This window comes from Manis pentadactyla, chromosome Y (genome assembly GCF_030020395.1).
Source record: "Manis pentadactyla isolate mManPen7 chromosome Y, mManPen7.hap1, whole genome shotgun sequence".
In the NCBI taxonomy this organism is placed as follows: domain Eukaryota; kingdom Metazoa; phylum Chordata; class Mammalia; order Pholidota; family Manidae; genus Manis; species Manis pentadactyla.
In genome coordinates this window covers 423,069-434,301 of record NC_080039.1, presented here as the reverse complement: position 1 = coordinate 434,301, position 11,233 = coordinate 423,069, and the positions used below count along the sequence as shown (strand labels likewise).

General features: G+C 41.2%; 1 pseudogene; it reads right to left on the bottom strand.

Moving 5' to 3' along the window:
* Positions 1 to 9,808: 9,808 nt before the first annotated feature.
* LOC130682064 (E3 ubiquitin-protein ligase RNF113A-like) lies at positions 9,809 to 10,834 on the bottom strand (annotated as a pseudogene).
* Positions 10,835 to 11,233: the final 399 nt, after the last annotated feature.

Below are 11,233 nucleotides of genomic sequence, written 5' to 3'. Positions count from 1 at the left end.
TGCAGTTGCAGCTGCATTCTAGAGCTTCTTCAGCAGCAGCATTCTTTCTCTTTCATCTTTGTTTTCTCCTGGATGTTTTCCCTCAGCTTAGTTACATAATAGATTACAAGTCAATGTGTATCTTTTCCCATGAAGCTTTACTCTACTTTGAATAACTTCTCAGTATAAATTCTGAGGAACAGTAAAAATATAAGACATTTGTATGATTATTTTGCTGCTCATTGCCATATTTCTTTTTTTTTTCATAGTTGTCTGCTGCTTTTATTTATATCATAGTGACAGTCCATGACATGCTGAGACTTTCATCATCAGTCGTTTATATTTTTTTGCAAGGCTAAAAGGACATTTCAACATGATTTAAGAATGAATGAGTCGATTTAACTTTTTCGGCCATGATTAACTTCAGAAACATTTGAAATTTCCATCCTTCACAATTGAACCTTGCAACTTAATTATGCTTATTTAGTGGTTAAGACTCTAACACATTTTCCACTCTACTTTTATTTTTATTCATTTATTATTTTTTTGTGTGAGGGCATCTCTCATATTTATTGATCAAATGGTTGTTAACAACAATAAAATTCTGTATAGGGGAGTCAGTGCTCAATGCACAATCATTAATCCACCCCAAGTCTAATTTTCGTCAGTCTCCAATCTTCTGAGGCATAACAAACAAGTTCTTACATGGAGAACAAATTCTTACATAATGAATAAGTTACATAGTGAACAGTACAAGGGCAGTCATCACAGAAACTTTCGGTTTTGCTCGTGCATTATGAACTATATACAGTCAGTTCAAATATGAATACTCATTTGGTTTTTATACTTGATTTACATGTGGATACCACATTTCTCTCTTTATTATTATTATATTTAATAAAATGCTGAAGTGGTAGTTAGATACAAGATAAAGGTAGAAAACATAGTTTAGTGTTGTAAGAGAGCAAATGTAGATGATCCGGTGTGTGCCTGTAGACTATGTGTTAATCCAAGCTAGACCAGGGCAATAAAACATCCATGTATGCAGAAGATTTCTCTCAGAACGGGGGGGTGAGGTTCTAAGCCTCACCTCTGTTGATCCCCAATTTCTCACCTGATGACACCCCTGCGACTGTGCCTGTCTTAGGTTGTTCCTCCCTTGAGGAATCTTACCCGTCTCTGGCTAACCAGTCATCTTCCGGGGCCATACAGGGAAATGTAAAGTTGGTAAGTGAGAGAGAAGCCTTATTGTTTGAAATGGTTAGCTTTTTACTTCTTTGCATATTTATGCCCTATAGCTTCTATACCCAGCAATTGACTTGAGGTATCTTTACCACTTGGAAGAATTATGATACTCGGTAAATTTGATATGAGGCACGAATTCTATTTAAGGATTGTAATTAGGAAGAAAGAAGAAAAGCTATAGAAGTAGCAGGCGGAAGAAAACGTGGGAAGATTGATTATTTCTTTAACATATCTTCTTGTAGAGTAACTTCAGCATGGATAGGTTTTAAGCTACTACTTAATTGCACACACACATTAACATAATAGGAGTATAGTTACATAACCAAAGCATACCTGTAATTACCAGCCATCTCCAGTGAAACCAAGAAAACCAGTTAGGCACCTTAGGCATTTGTGAAAACTTATCTATGGTATGGTGGATATTGTCCAACTGAACTTGAACAGTCTGAGAGAAATCAGACAAATTAAAACAACCCATTCCTGGGGAATGTTCACATCCCTTATGTTCTTTTAACATTAAATAGACTGTAGTTGTAAGATTTTGGAGCGCTACAATTTGCACTTCTCCTAATTCTTGGTTGAGTTCCAACAGTATAGATCCAGTCAAATTTGTTGTTTTACTGTATGCACAGGCCAGCTTAGATATCTCCTTCATTCCCATGGCAAGTCCAGGAGCTGGTGGGATGACTGCATCTACAGCCGTAGCAGTGCGTGGATCTTTGTTGGGGTTTTTTGATGATCATCTTCTGGCATGAGTCTTCCAGAGACTGCTGATGTTGGAAGTTATTTTTCATATCATATCTTAGTTCATTTACGGGGTAGCCCAATTAGGCTTTGATCCTCTGTATAAACACAAACAGACCCTTTGCCTACACGTTTATATGCCCTTTATACCCTTGTGTAGAACTCATTGGAAGTTACCACACAGGAACAGCCCATTTTGTTTTGTTTTGTTTTGTTTTGTTTTTGGTATCACTAATCTACACTTATATGACGAATATTATGTTTACTAGGCTCTCCCCTATACCAGGTCTCCCCTATAAACCCCTTTACAGTCACTGACGATCAGCATAGCAAAATGTTGTAGAATCACTACATGCCTTCCCTGTGTTGTACAGCACTTCCTTTTCTCCTACCCCCCCATGCATGTTAATCTTAATACCCCCCTACTTCCCCCCCCTTATCCCTCCCTACCCACCCATCCTCCCCAGTCCCTTTCCCTTTAGTACCTGTTAGTCCATTCTTGAGTTCTGTGATTCTGGTGCTGTTTTGTTCCTTCAGTTTTTCCTTTGTTCTTATATTCCACAGGTAAGTGAAATCATTTGGTATTTCTCTTTCTCCGCGTGGCTTGTTTTACTGAGCATAATACCCTCCAGCTCCATCCATGTTGCTGCAAATGATTGGATTTGCCCTTTTCTTATGGCTGAGTAGTATTTCATTGTGTATATGTACCACATCTTCTTTATCCATTCATCTATCGATGGACATTTAGGTTGCTTCCAATTCTTGGCTATTGTAAATAGTGCTGTGATAAACATAGTGGTGCACTGATCTTTCTCATACTTGATTGCTGCGTCCCTAGGGTAAATTCCTAGGAGTGCAATTCCTGGTTCAAATGGTAGGTTTGTTTTGAGCATTTTGATGTACCTCCATACTGCTTTCCACAATGGTTGAACTAACTTACATTCCCACCCGCAGTGTAGGAGGGTTCCCCTTTCTCCACAGCCTTGCCAACATTTGTTGTTGTTTGTCTTTTGGATGGCAGCCATCCTTACTGGTGTGAGGTGATACCTCATTGTAGTTTTAATTTGCATTTCTCTGATAATTAGCGATGTGGAGCATCTTTTCATGTGTCTGTTGGCCTTCTGTATTTCCTTTTTGGAGAACTGTCTGTTCAGTTCTACTACCCATTTTTTAATTGGGTTATTTGTTTTTTGTTTGTTGAGGCGTGTGAGCTCCTTATATATTCTGGACATCAAGCCTTTATCGGATGTGTCATTTTCAAATATATTCTCCCATACTGTAGGGATCCTTCTTGTTCTATTGATGGTGTCTTTTGCTGTACAGAAGCTTTTCAGCTTAATATAGTCCCACTTACTCATTTTTGCTGTTGTTTTCCCTGCCCGGGGAGATATGTTCAAGAAGAGGTCACTCATGTTTATGTCTAAGAGGTTTTTGCCTATGTTTTCCTCCATGAGTTTAATGGTTTCATGACTTACCTTCTGGTCTTTGATCCATTTTGAGTTAACTTTTGTACATGGGGTTAGACAATGGTCCAGTTTCATTCTCCTACATGTAGCTGTCCAGTTTTGCCAGCACCACCTGTTGAAGAGACAGTCATTTCGCCATTGTATGTCCATGGCTCTTTTATCAAATATTAATTGACCATATATGTCTGAGTTAATGTCTGGATTCTCTAGTCTGTTCCATTGTTGTGTGGCTCTGTTCTTGTGCCAGTACCAAATTGTCTTGATTACTATGGCTTTATAGTAGAGCTTGAAGTTGGGGAGTGAGATCCCCCCTACTTTATTCTTCTTTCTCAGGATGGCTTTGGCTATTCGGGGTCTTTGGTGTTTCCATATGAATTTTTGAATTATTTGTTCCAGTTCATTGAAGAATGTTGCTGGTAGTTTCATAGGGATTACATCAAATCTGTAAACTGCTTTGGGCAGGATGGCCATTTTGACGATATTAATTCTTCCTAGCCACGAGCATGGGGTGAGTTTCCATCTGTTAGTGTCCCCTTTAATTTCTCTTAAGAGTGACTTGTAGTTTTCAGAGTATAAGTCTTTCACTTCTTTGGTTAAGTTTATTCCTAGGTATTTTATTTTTTTTGATGCAATTGTGAATGGAGTTGTTTTCCTGATTTCTCTTTCTGTTGATTCATTGTTAGTATATAGGAAAGCCACAGATTTCTGTGTGTTGATTTTGTATCCTGCAACTTTGCTGTATTTCGATATCAGTTCTAGTAGTTTTGGAGTGGAGTCTTTAGGGTTTTTTATGTACAGTATCATGTCATCTGCAAATAGTGACGTTTAACTTCTTCTTTACCAATCTGGATTCCTTGTATTTCTTTGTTTGGTCTGATTGCCATGGCTAGGAACTCCAGTACTATGTTAAATAACAGCGGAGAGAGTGGGCATCCCTGTCTAGTTCCCAATCTCAGAAGAAATGCTTTCAGCTTCTCGCTGTTCAATATAATGTTGGCTGTGGGTTTATCATAGATGGCCTTTATTATGTTGAGGTACTTGCCCTCTATTCCCATTTTGCTGAGAGTTTTTATCATGAATGGATGTTGAACTTTGTCAAATGCTTTTTCAGCATCTATGGAGATGATCATGTGGTTTTTGTCTTTCTTTTTGTTGATGTGGTTAATGATGTTGATGGACTTTCGAATGTTGTACCATCCTTGCATCCCTGGGATGAATCCCACTTGGTCATGGTGTATGATCCTTTTGATATATTTTTGAATTCAGTTTGCTAATATTTTGTTGAGTATTTTTGCATCTACGTTCATCAGGGATATTGGTCTGTAGTTTTCTTTTTTGGTGGGGTCCTTGCCTGGTTTTGGTATTAGGGTGATGTTAGCTTCATAGAATGAGTTTGGGAGTATCCCCTCCTCCTCTATTTTTTGGAAAACTTTAAGGAGAATGGGTATTATGTCTTCCCTGTATGTCTGATAAAATTCCGAGGTAAATCCATCTGGCCCGGGGGTTTTGTTCTTTGGTAGTTTTTTGATTACCTCTTCAATTTCGTTGCTGGTAATTGGTCTGTTTAGATTTTCTGTTTCTTCCTGGGTCAATCTTGGAAGGTTATATTTTTCTAGGAAGTTGTCCATTTCTCCTAGGTTTCCCAGCTTGTTAGCATATAGGTTTTCATAGTATTCTCCAATAATTCTTTGCATTTCCGTGGGGTCCGTCGTGATTTTTCCTTTCTCGTTTCTGATACTGTTGATTTGTGTTGACTCTCTTTTCTTCTTAATAAGTCTGGCTAGAAGCTTATCTATTTTGTTTATTTTCTCGAAGAACCAGCTCTTGGTTTCATTGATTTTTGCTATTGTTTTATTCTTCTCAATTTTATTTATTTCTTCTCTGATCTTTATTATGTCCCTCCTTCTGCTGACCTTAGGCCTCATCTGTTCTTCTTTTTCCAATTTCGGTAATTATGACATTAGACCATTCATTTCTGATTGCTCTTCCTTTTTTAAATATGCTTGGAATGCTATATACTTTCCTCTTAAGACTGCTTTTGCTGTGTCCCATAGTAGTTGGGGCTTCGTGTTGTTGTTGTCATTTGTTTCCATGTATTGCTGGATCTCCATTTTGATTTGGTCATTGATCTATTGATTATTTACGAACATGTTGTTAAGCCTCCATGTGTTTGTGAGTCTCTTTGCTTTCTTTGTGCAGTTTATTTCTAGTTTTATGCCTTTGTGGTCTGAAAAGTTGTTTGGTAGGATTTCAATCTTTTGGAATTTTCTGAGGCTCTTTTTGTGCCCTAGTATATGGTCTATTCTGGAGAATATTCCATGTGCACTTGAGAAGAATGTGTATCCTGTTGCTTTTGGATGTAGAGTTCTATAGATGTCTATTAGGTTCATCTGCTCTACTGTGTTGTTCAGTGCTTCCGTGTCCTTGCTTATTTTCTGCCCAGTGGACCTATCCTTTGGAGTGAGTGGTGTGTTGAAGTCTCCTAGAATGAATGCATTGCAGTCTATATCCCCCTTTAGTTCTGTTAGTATTTGTTTCACATATGCTGGTGCTCCTGTGTTGGGTGCATATATGTTTAGAATGCTTATATCCTCTTGTTTGACTGAGCCCTTTATCATTATATAGTGTCCTTCTTTATCTCTTGTTACTTTCTTTGTTTTGAAGTCTATTTTGTCTGATATTAGTACTGCAACCCCTGCTTTCTTCTCACTGTTGTTTGCTTGAAATATGTTTTTCCATCCCTTGACTTTTAGTCTGTACATGTCTTTGGGTTTGAGGTGAGTTTCTTGTAAGCAGCATATGGATGGGTCTTGCATTTTTATCCATTCTGTTACTCTGTGTCTTTTGATTGGTGCATTCAACCCATTAACATTTAGGGTGACTATTGAAAGATATGTACTTATTGCCATTGCAGGCTTTAAATTCGTGGTTACCAAAGGTTCAAGGTTAGCCTCTTTAGTATCTTATTGCCTAACTTAGCTCGCTTATTGAGCTGTTATATACACTGTCTGGAGATTCTTTTCTTCTCTCCCTTCTTGTTCCTACTCCTCGATCCTTCATATGTTGTGTGTTTTGTGCTGTGCTCTTTCTAGGAGTGCTCCCATCTAGAGCAGTCCCTGTAAGATGTTCTGTAGAAGTGGTTTGTGGAAAGCAAATTCCCTCAGCTTTTGTTTGTCTGGGAATTGTTTAATCCCACCGTCATATTTGAATGATAGTCGTGCTGGATACAGTATCCTTGGTTCAAGGCCCTTCTGTTTCATTGTATTAAATATATCATGCCATTCTCTTCTGGCCTGTAGGGTTTCTGTTGAGAAATCTGACGTTACCCTGATGGGTTTCTCTTTATAGGTGACCTTTTTCTCTCTAGATGCCTTTAACACTCATTCCTTGTCCTTGATTTTTGCCATTTTAATTATTATGTGTCTTGTTGTTGTCCTTCTTTAATCCTTTCTGTTGGAGGTTCTGTGTATTTCCGTGGTCTGTTCAATTATTTCCTCCCCCAGTTTGGGGAATTTTTCAGCAATTATTTGTTCTAACATACTTTCCATCTCTTTTCCTCTCTCTTCTTCTTCTTGGACCCCTATAATACGGATATTGTTCCTTTTGGATTGGTCACACAGTTCTCTCAATATTGTTTCATTCCTGGAGATACTTTTGTCTCTCTCTATGTCAGATTCTATGCGTTCCTGTTCTCTGATTTCAATTCCATTGATGGCCTCTTGCATCCTATCCATTCTGCTTATAAACCCTTCCAGAGTTTGTTTCATTGCTGCCATCTCCTATCTGGCATCTGTGATCTCCCTCAGGACTTCATCCCATATTTCTTGCATATTTCTCTGCATCTCTGTCAGCATGTTTATGATTCTTATTTTGAATTCTTTTTCAGGAAGACTGGTTAGGTCTGTCTCCTTCTCTGGTGTTGTCTCTGTGATCTTTGTCTGCCTGTAGCTTTGCCTTTTCATGGTGATAGGAATAGTCTGCAGAACTGGGACGAGTGACGGCTGGAAGGACTTCCTTTCTTGTTGGTTTGTGGCCCTCCTTTCCTGGGAGAACAGCGACCTCTAGTGGCTTGTGCTGCGCAGCTGCGCGCAGACAGGGTTTCTGCTTCCTGCCCGGCTGCTATGGAGTTAATCTCCGCTGTTGCTGTGGGCGTGGCCTGGCTCGGGCAGCTACTCCAAAATGGTGGAGTCGCGTTGGAGCAGGAGCTGCTGGGAGGCTATTTATCTCCGTAAGGGGCCTCCCTGCTCCCTGCAGCCCAGGGGTTAGGGTGCCCAGAGATCCCGGATTCCCTACCTCTGGATTAAGTGACCCGCCCTGCCCCTTTAAGACTTCCAAAAAGCACCCGCCAAAACAAAACAACGACCACAAAAAAAAAAAAAAGAAAAATAATTTTAAATTAAAAAAAAAATAATAAAAATTTTAAATAAAAAAAGGTGGTCGCTCGTTTTTCTTTATTCTCCGGTGCCAACCTCAGGCCTCTCCTCACCGGTCTTGCTGCCCTGTTTCCCTAGTATTGGGGTCCCTATCCCTTTAAGACTTCCAAAAAGTGCTCACCAAAACAAAACAGCAAAACAAAACAAAACAAAAAAAAATGCTCACTTGCTTTTCTTATGTTTTCCAGCACCCGGCCTCCAGTGCCTGCTCACTGTTCTTGCTGCCCTGTTTTCCCAGTATTGAGAGCCCTGCAATCTGGCCCGGATGGCTGGGGCTGGGTGTTCGGCAGCCCTGGGCTCCGTCTCCCTCCCACTCTGCCTGCTCTTCTCCCGCTGGGAGCTGGGGGGAGGGGCGCTCGGCTCCCACGGGGCCGGGGCTAGTATCTTACCCCCTTCGCGAGGCGCTGGGTTCTCTCAGGTGCGGATGTGGTCTGGATATTGTCCTGTGTCCTCTGGTCTTTATTCTAGGAAGGGTTGTCTTTGTTATATTTTCTTAGATATATGTTGTTTTGGGAGGAGATTTCCGCTGCTCTAGTCACGCTGCCATCTTCTGCCCCTCCTTGCCATATTTCTTTCAAAGACCTTTAGATCACTTTCCTCATTTGCCCTTCATGGCTGTGTATGCTCCTGTTTCTCCATCTGCATCTGCAGTGCCCTCAGTCCTGTATCTTCTTTAACTGTTTCTTTGTCTTACCTCTTAAATGCCACTTCTCATGATATCTTAAGCTCTTTTCCCAGTAGGCTTCTCCTGTGTTTCATGTATCCCTAATGTACTTTATACCTTGTTATTAAATGTGTTGCAAAAGTGAGTTTTTGATTCACACTAACTCACAATTTATTGCATCTGTTTCCTGGGATCAGCCCAAATTCATCAGATTGTTAAAAAATAACTAATCATTTGATTTAACAGTCCGTCCTGTCTTCCATCTCCCTGCAGTGCATACAGTAACATAAAGAAGGAAGTGTTTGTGTTCGCCTCCCCAGACTTTTGCTGTCTCCTCATTACCAACAGAATACAGTCAAAACTCCTCAGCTTGGATTAAAGATTCCAGGCTTTAGCCCCAGTCAACCTTTTCATACTTCTCTGGGCTTATTTATTAAGTGCTTATTATATGCCAAGCTCCGGGCTAGTCACTGAGGAATTCTCAAACTAGTTGGAATGATTGCTACATAAATTACAGGTTGTGATCAGCTGTTTGTAAGAACAGACACTTTCAGACAATGGATTATAAAATACTAGTTTTTTGCCCTTTACAGATTCATTCTGCCAATTTGGAACTGTGATGGCCAATACAGTGGCTTTTACAGTGGTGGCCAATACAGCCACATTTAAAACAACAGTGCTTAACAGCCACATGAAGCCTGGTGGCTATTATACTAGACAGCACAGTACAGACTATTTTAATCACGCATGGAAGGAGGGGGTTACCTGTAGGACTTCAAAGAGAGCAAGGACCATTGCCCATACCCTGCTCTGGTACTAGCTACCAGTCCAACTTTATTCTCCCACTGTCCCCACCTCCACCTTTCACTGGGCTGTATTTTTAAGTAGTGCAGACTCCCAAAAGAGAGACTGCATTAAAGTACTTTCATAAATTATTAAGTGATACAGAAATGTGATCTGACAGATAAGTTCAATTCTTGCATTCATCACAGCTTTGGTTACTTTCAAATAAATTCTAGCTCCTTTCTGGAACTTCTCCCATACCCAGCATTTATGCCAAAGGGTTCTGAAAAGTATCTGTTACACACAGGAAGCATTTATACAACGGTAAAAATCCTGATTATACCTACCTTTATGCTCTTACAAGCCATCCATCCAGGACCCCACTTCACCACCACACTCCTTTTCCTCTCAGTCACATTCCTTAGAAAGGAAGGACTTGCATTAAGATTTATAAGACAACAAAATATTTATTTTGAGATTTGGGGATGAGAAAACTAAGAAATATTAATTGGACCATTATCAGTATCTAATGGGAAATTGGAAGCAACACCATCTTCTATAGCTCAATGCTTCTCCAGTTTAACAATCAGTTCTTCTGCTGGAATAAAGACGCCACTGGTCTGCTGGTCACAGACATAGCAGCGCGGAGAGGTGTGGAAATGCTGCAATGCACAGCTCTCACAGAAATAATGCCTGCACTTGGTGACAACCGGGTTTTGGTTGGTGTGGCGACAGATCAAACTCTTCAATGGTATTTTCTCCTCTTCCCTTTCCACTTCATGTTTTCCATCCTCATAGACACCATAGTGACATTCATCAAGCTCACGTTCAATCTGCCACCCATGCTTGTAATCTGAACAATCATGGAGGAATTTGCAGCTGTCTCCAAGGCCGCAAAAACCATTGTCCTTGTAGTCTTTGCAAATGTCAGGCTGGTATTCCCAGCACATGGTGCACGTAGATGCTCGGGAGCTCCAATGGGGCCCTTCCTCATCATCCCAGAGGAAGCACTGCCCAGTGATGTATCTTTGGGCTTTGTGTATTTCTGATAATTATTGATTCCCCGGTAGATCTTGTCATCTTCCTTGCCTCTCAGATCCTCCTGGATCTTCTGGCTGCACTCAAAGATGGCTTGTGCATAACGCTCCTTCTCTCTGTCTAGCTCGTAGACAACAGTCGCCCCCATATCTTCTGGCCCCACAGGTTTTGCCAAGCGGGTGGACTTGTAGACCACGCTGACACTCTCTAGATGGCTCTCTTCCTCCTCCTCGCTATTCAAGTCATTGTAAGGCACCTTGTGTTTACCACTGCCACAGGTCTTGTTTATCATTGGAATGTGGGCCATGTGCTTCTGTTTTGGGCGGATCACAGTGCTACCTACAAACTACTGCCAGTGCTGCAGTCATCGGGCTCTTGGTTGCAGGGGTGCAGCCTGCAGCCCCTTTTTGCCCACCGAACTTTCTGAAGAGAAAGGTGCACACCTGACTTGCCAACCTTGCTGGAGAACGTTCCTCTGCCATTTTAAAGTCCAGAGTTCCAAAACAGGTATGGCGGAATTGGTTGCGCGAGAGCTGTTCACATACCTGCGCGTCGTAGTTGACTTTGAGTCTTGCCCTACCCCGTCGCTTCCTTTGAAGGCACACGTGGTCCCGCCCCACTGGCGGGCTGTTGCAGAGCTTACGGGAAAGGGGCCAGAGTGGGTCACCTTTAGGAATCCTGGAGGCAAGTGCTTGCCCTGAGTAGCTCCGTAGCACTGTAGTTGGAGATTCTTCCCGGGATCACTATCATGGTCATGTGCTTGGTCATCTCTGGAGAGGCCACTGCGCACATCCACAGGTTCAGTAACAGGGGCAAGGTAGGGTGGCTTTTGCGGCCCCACATCCGCCTTCTCAAACTGGCATTAACAAAATGGACCGTGG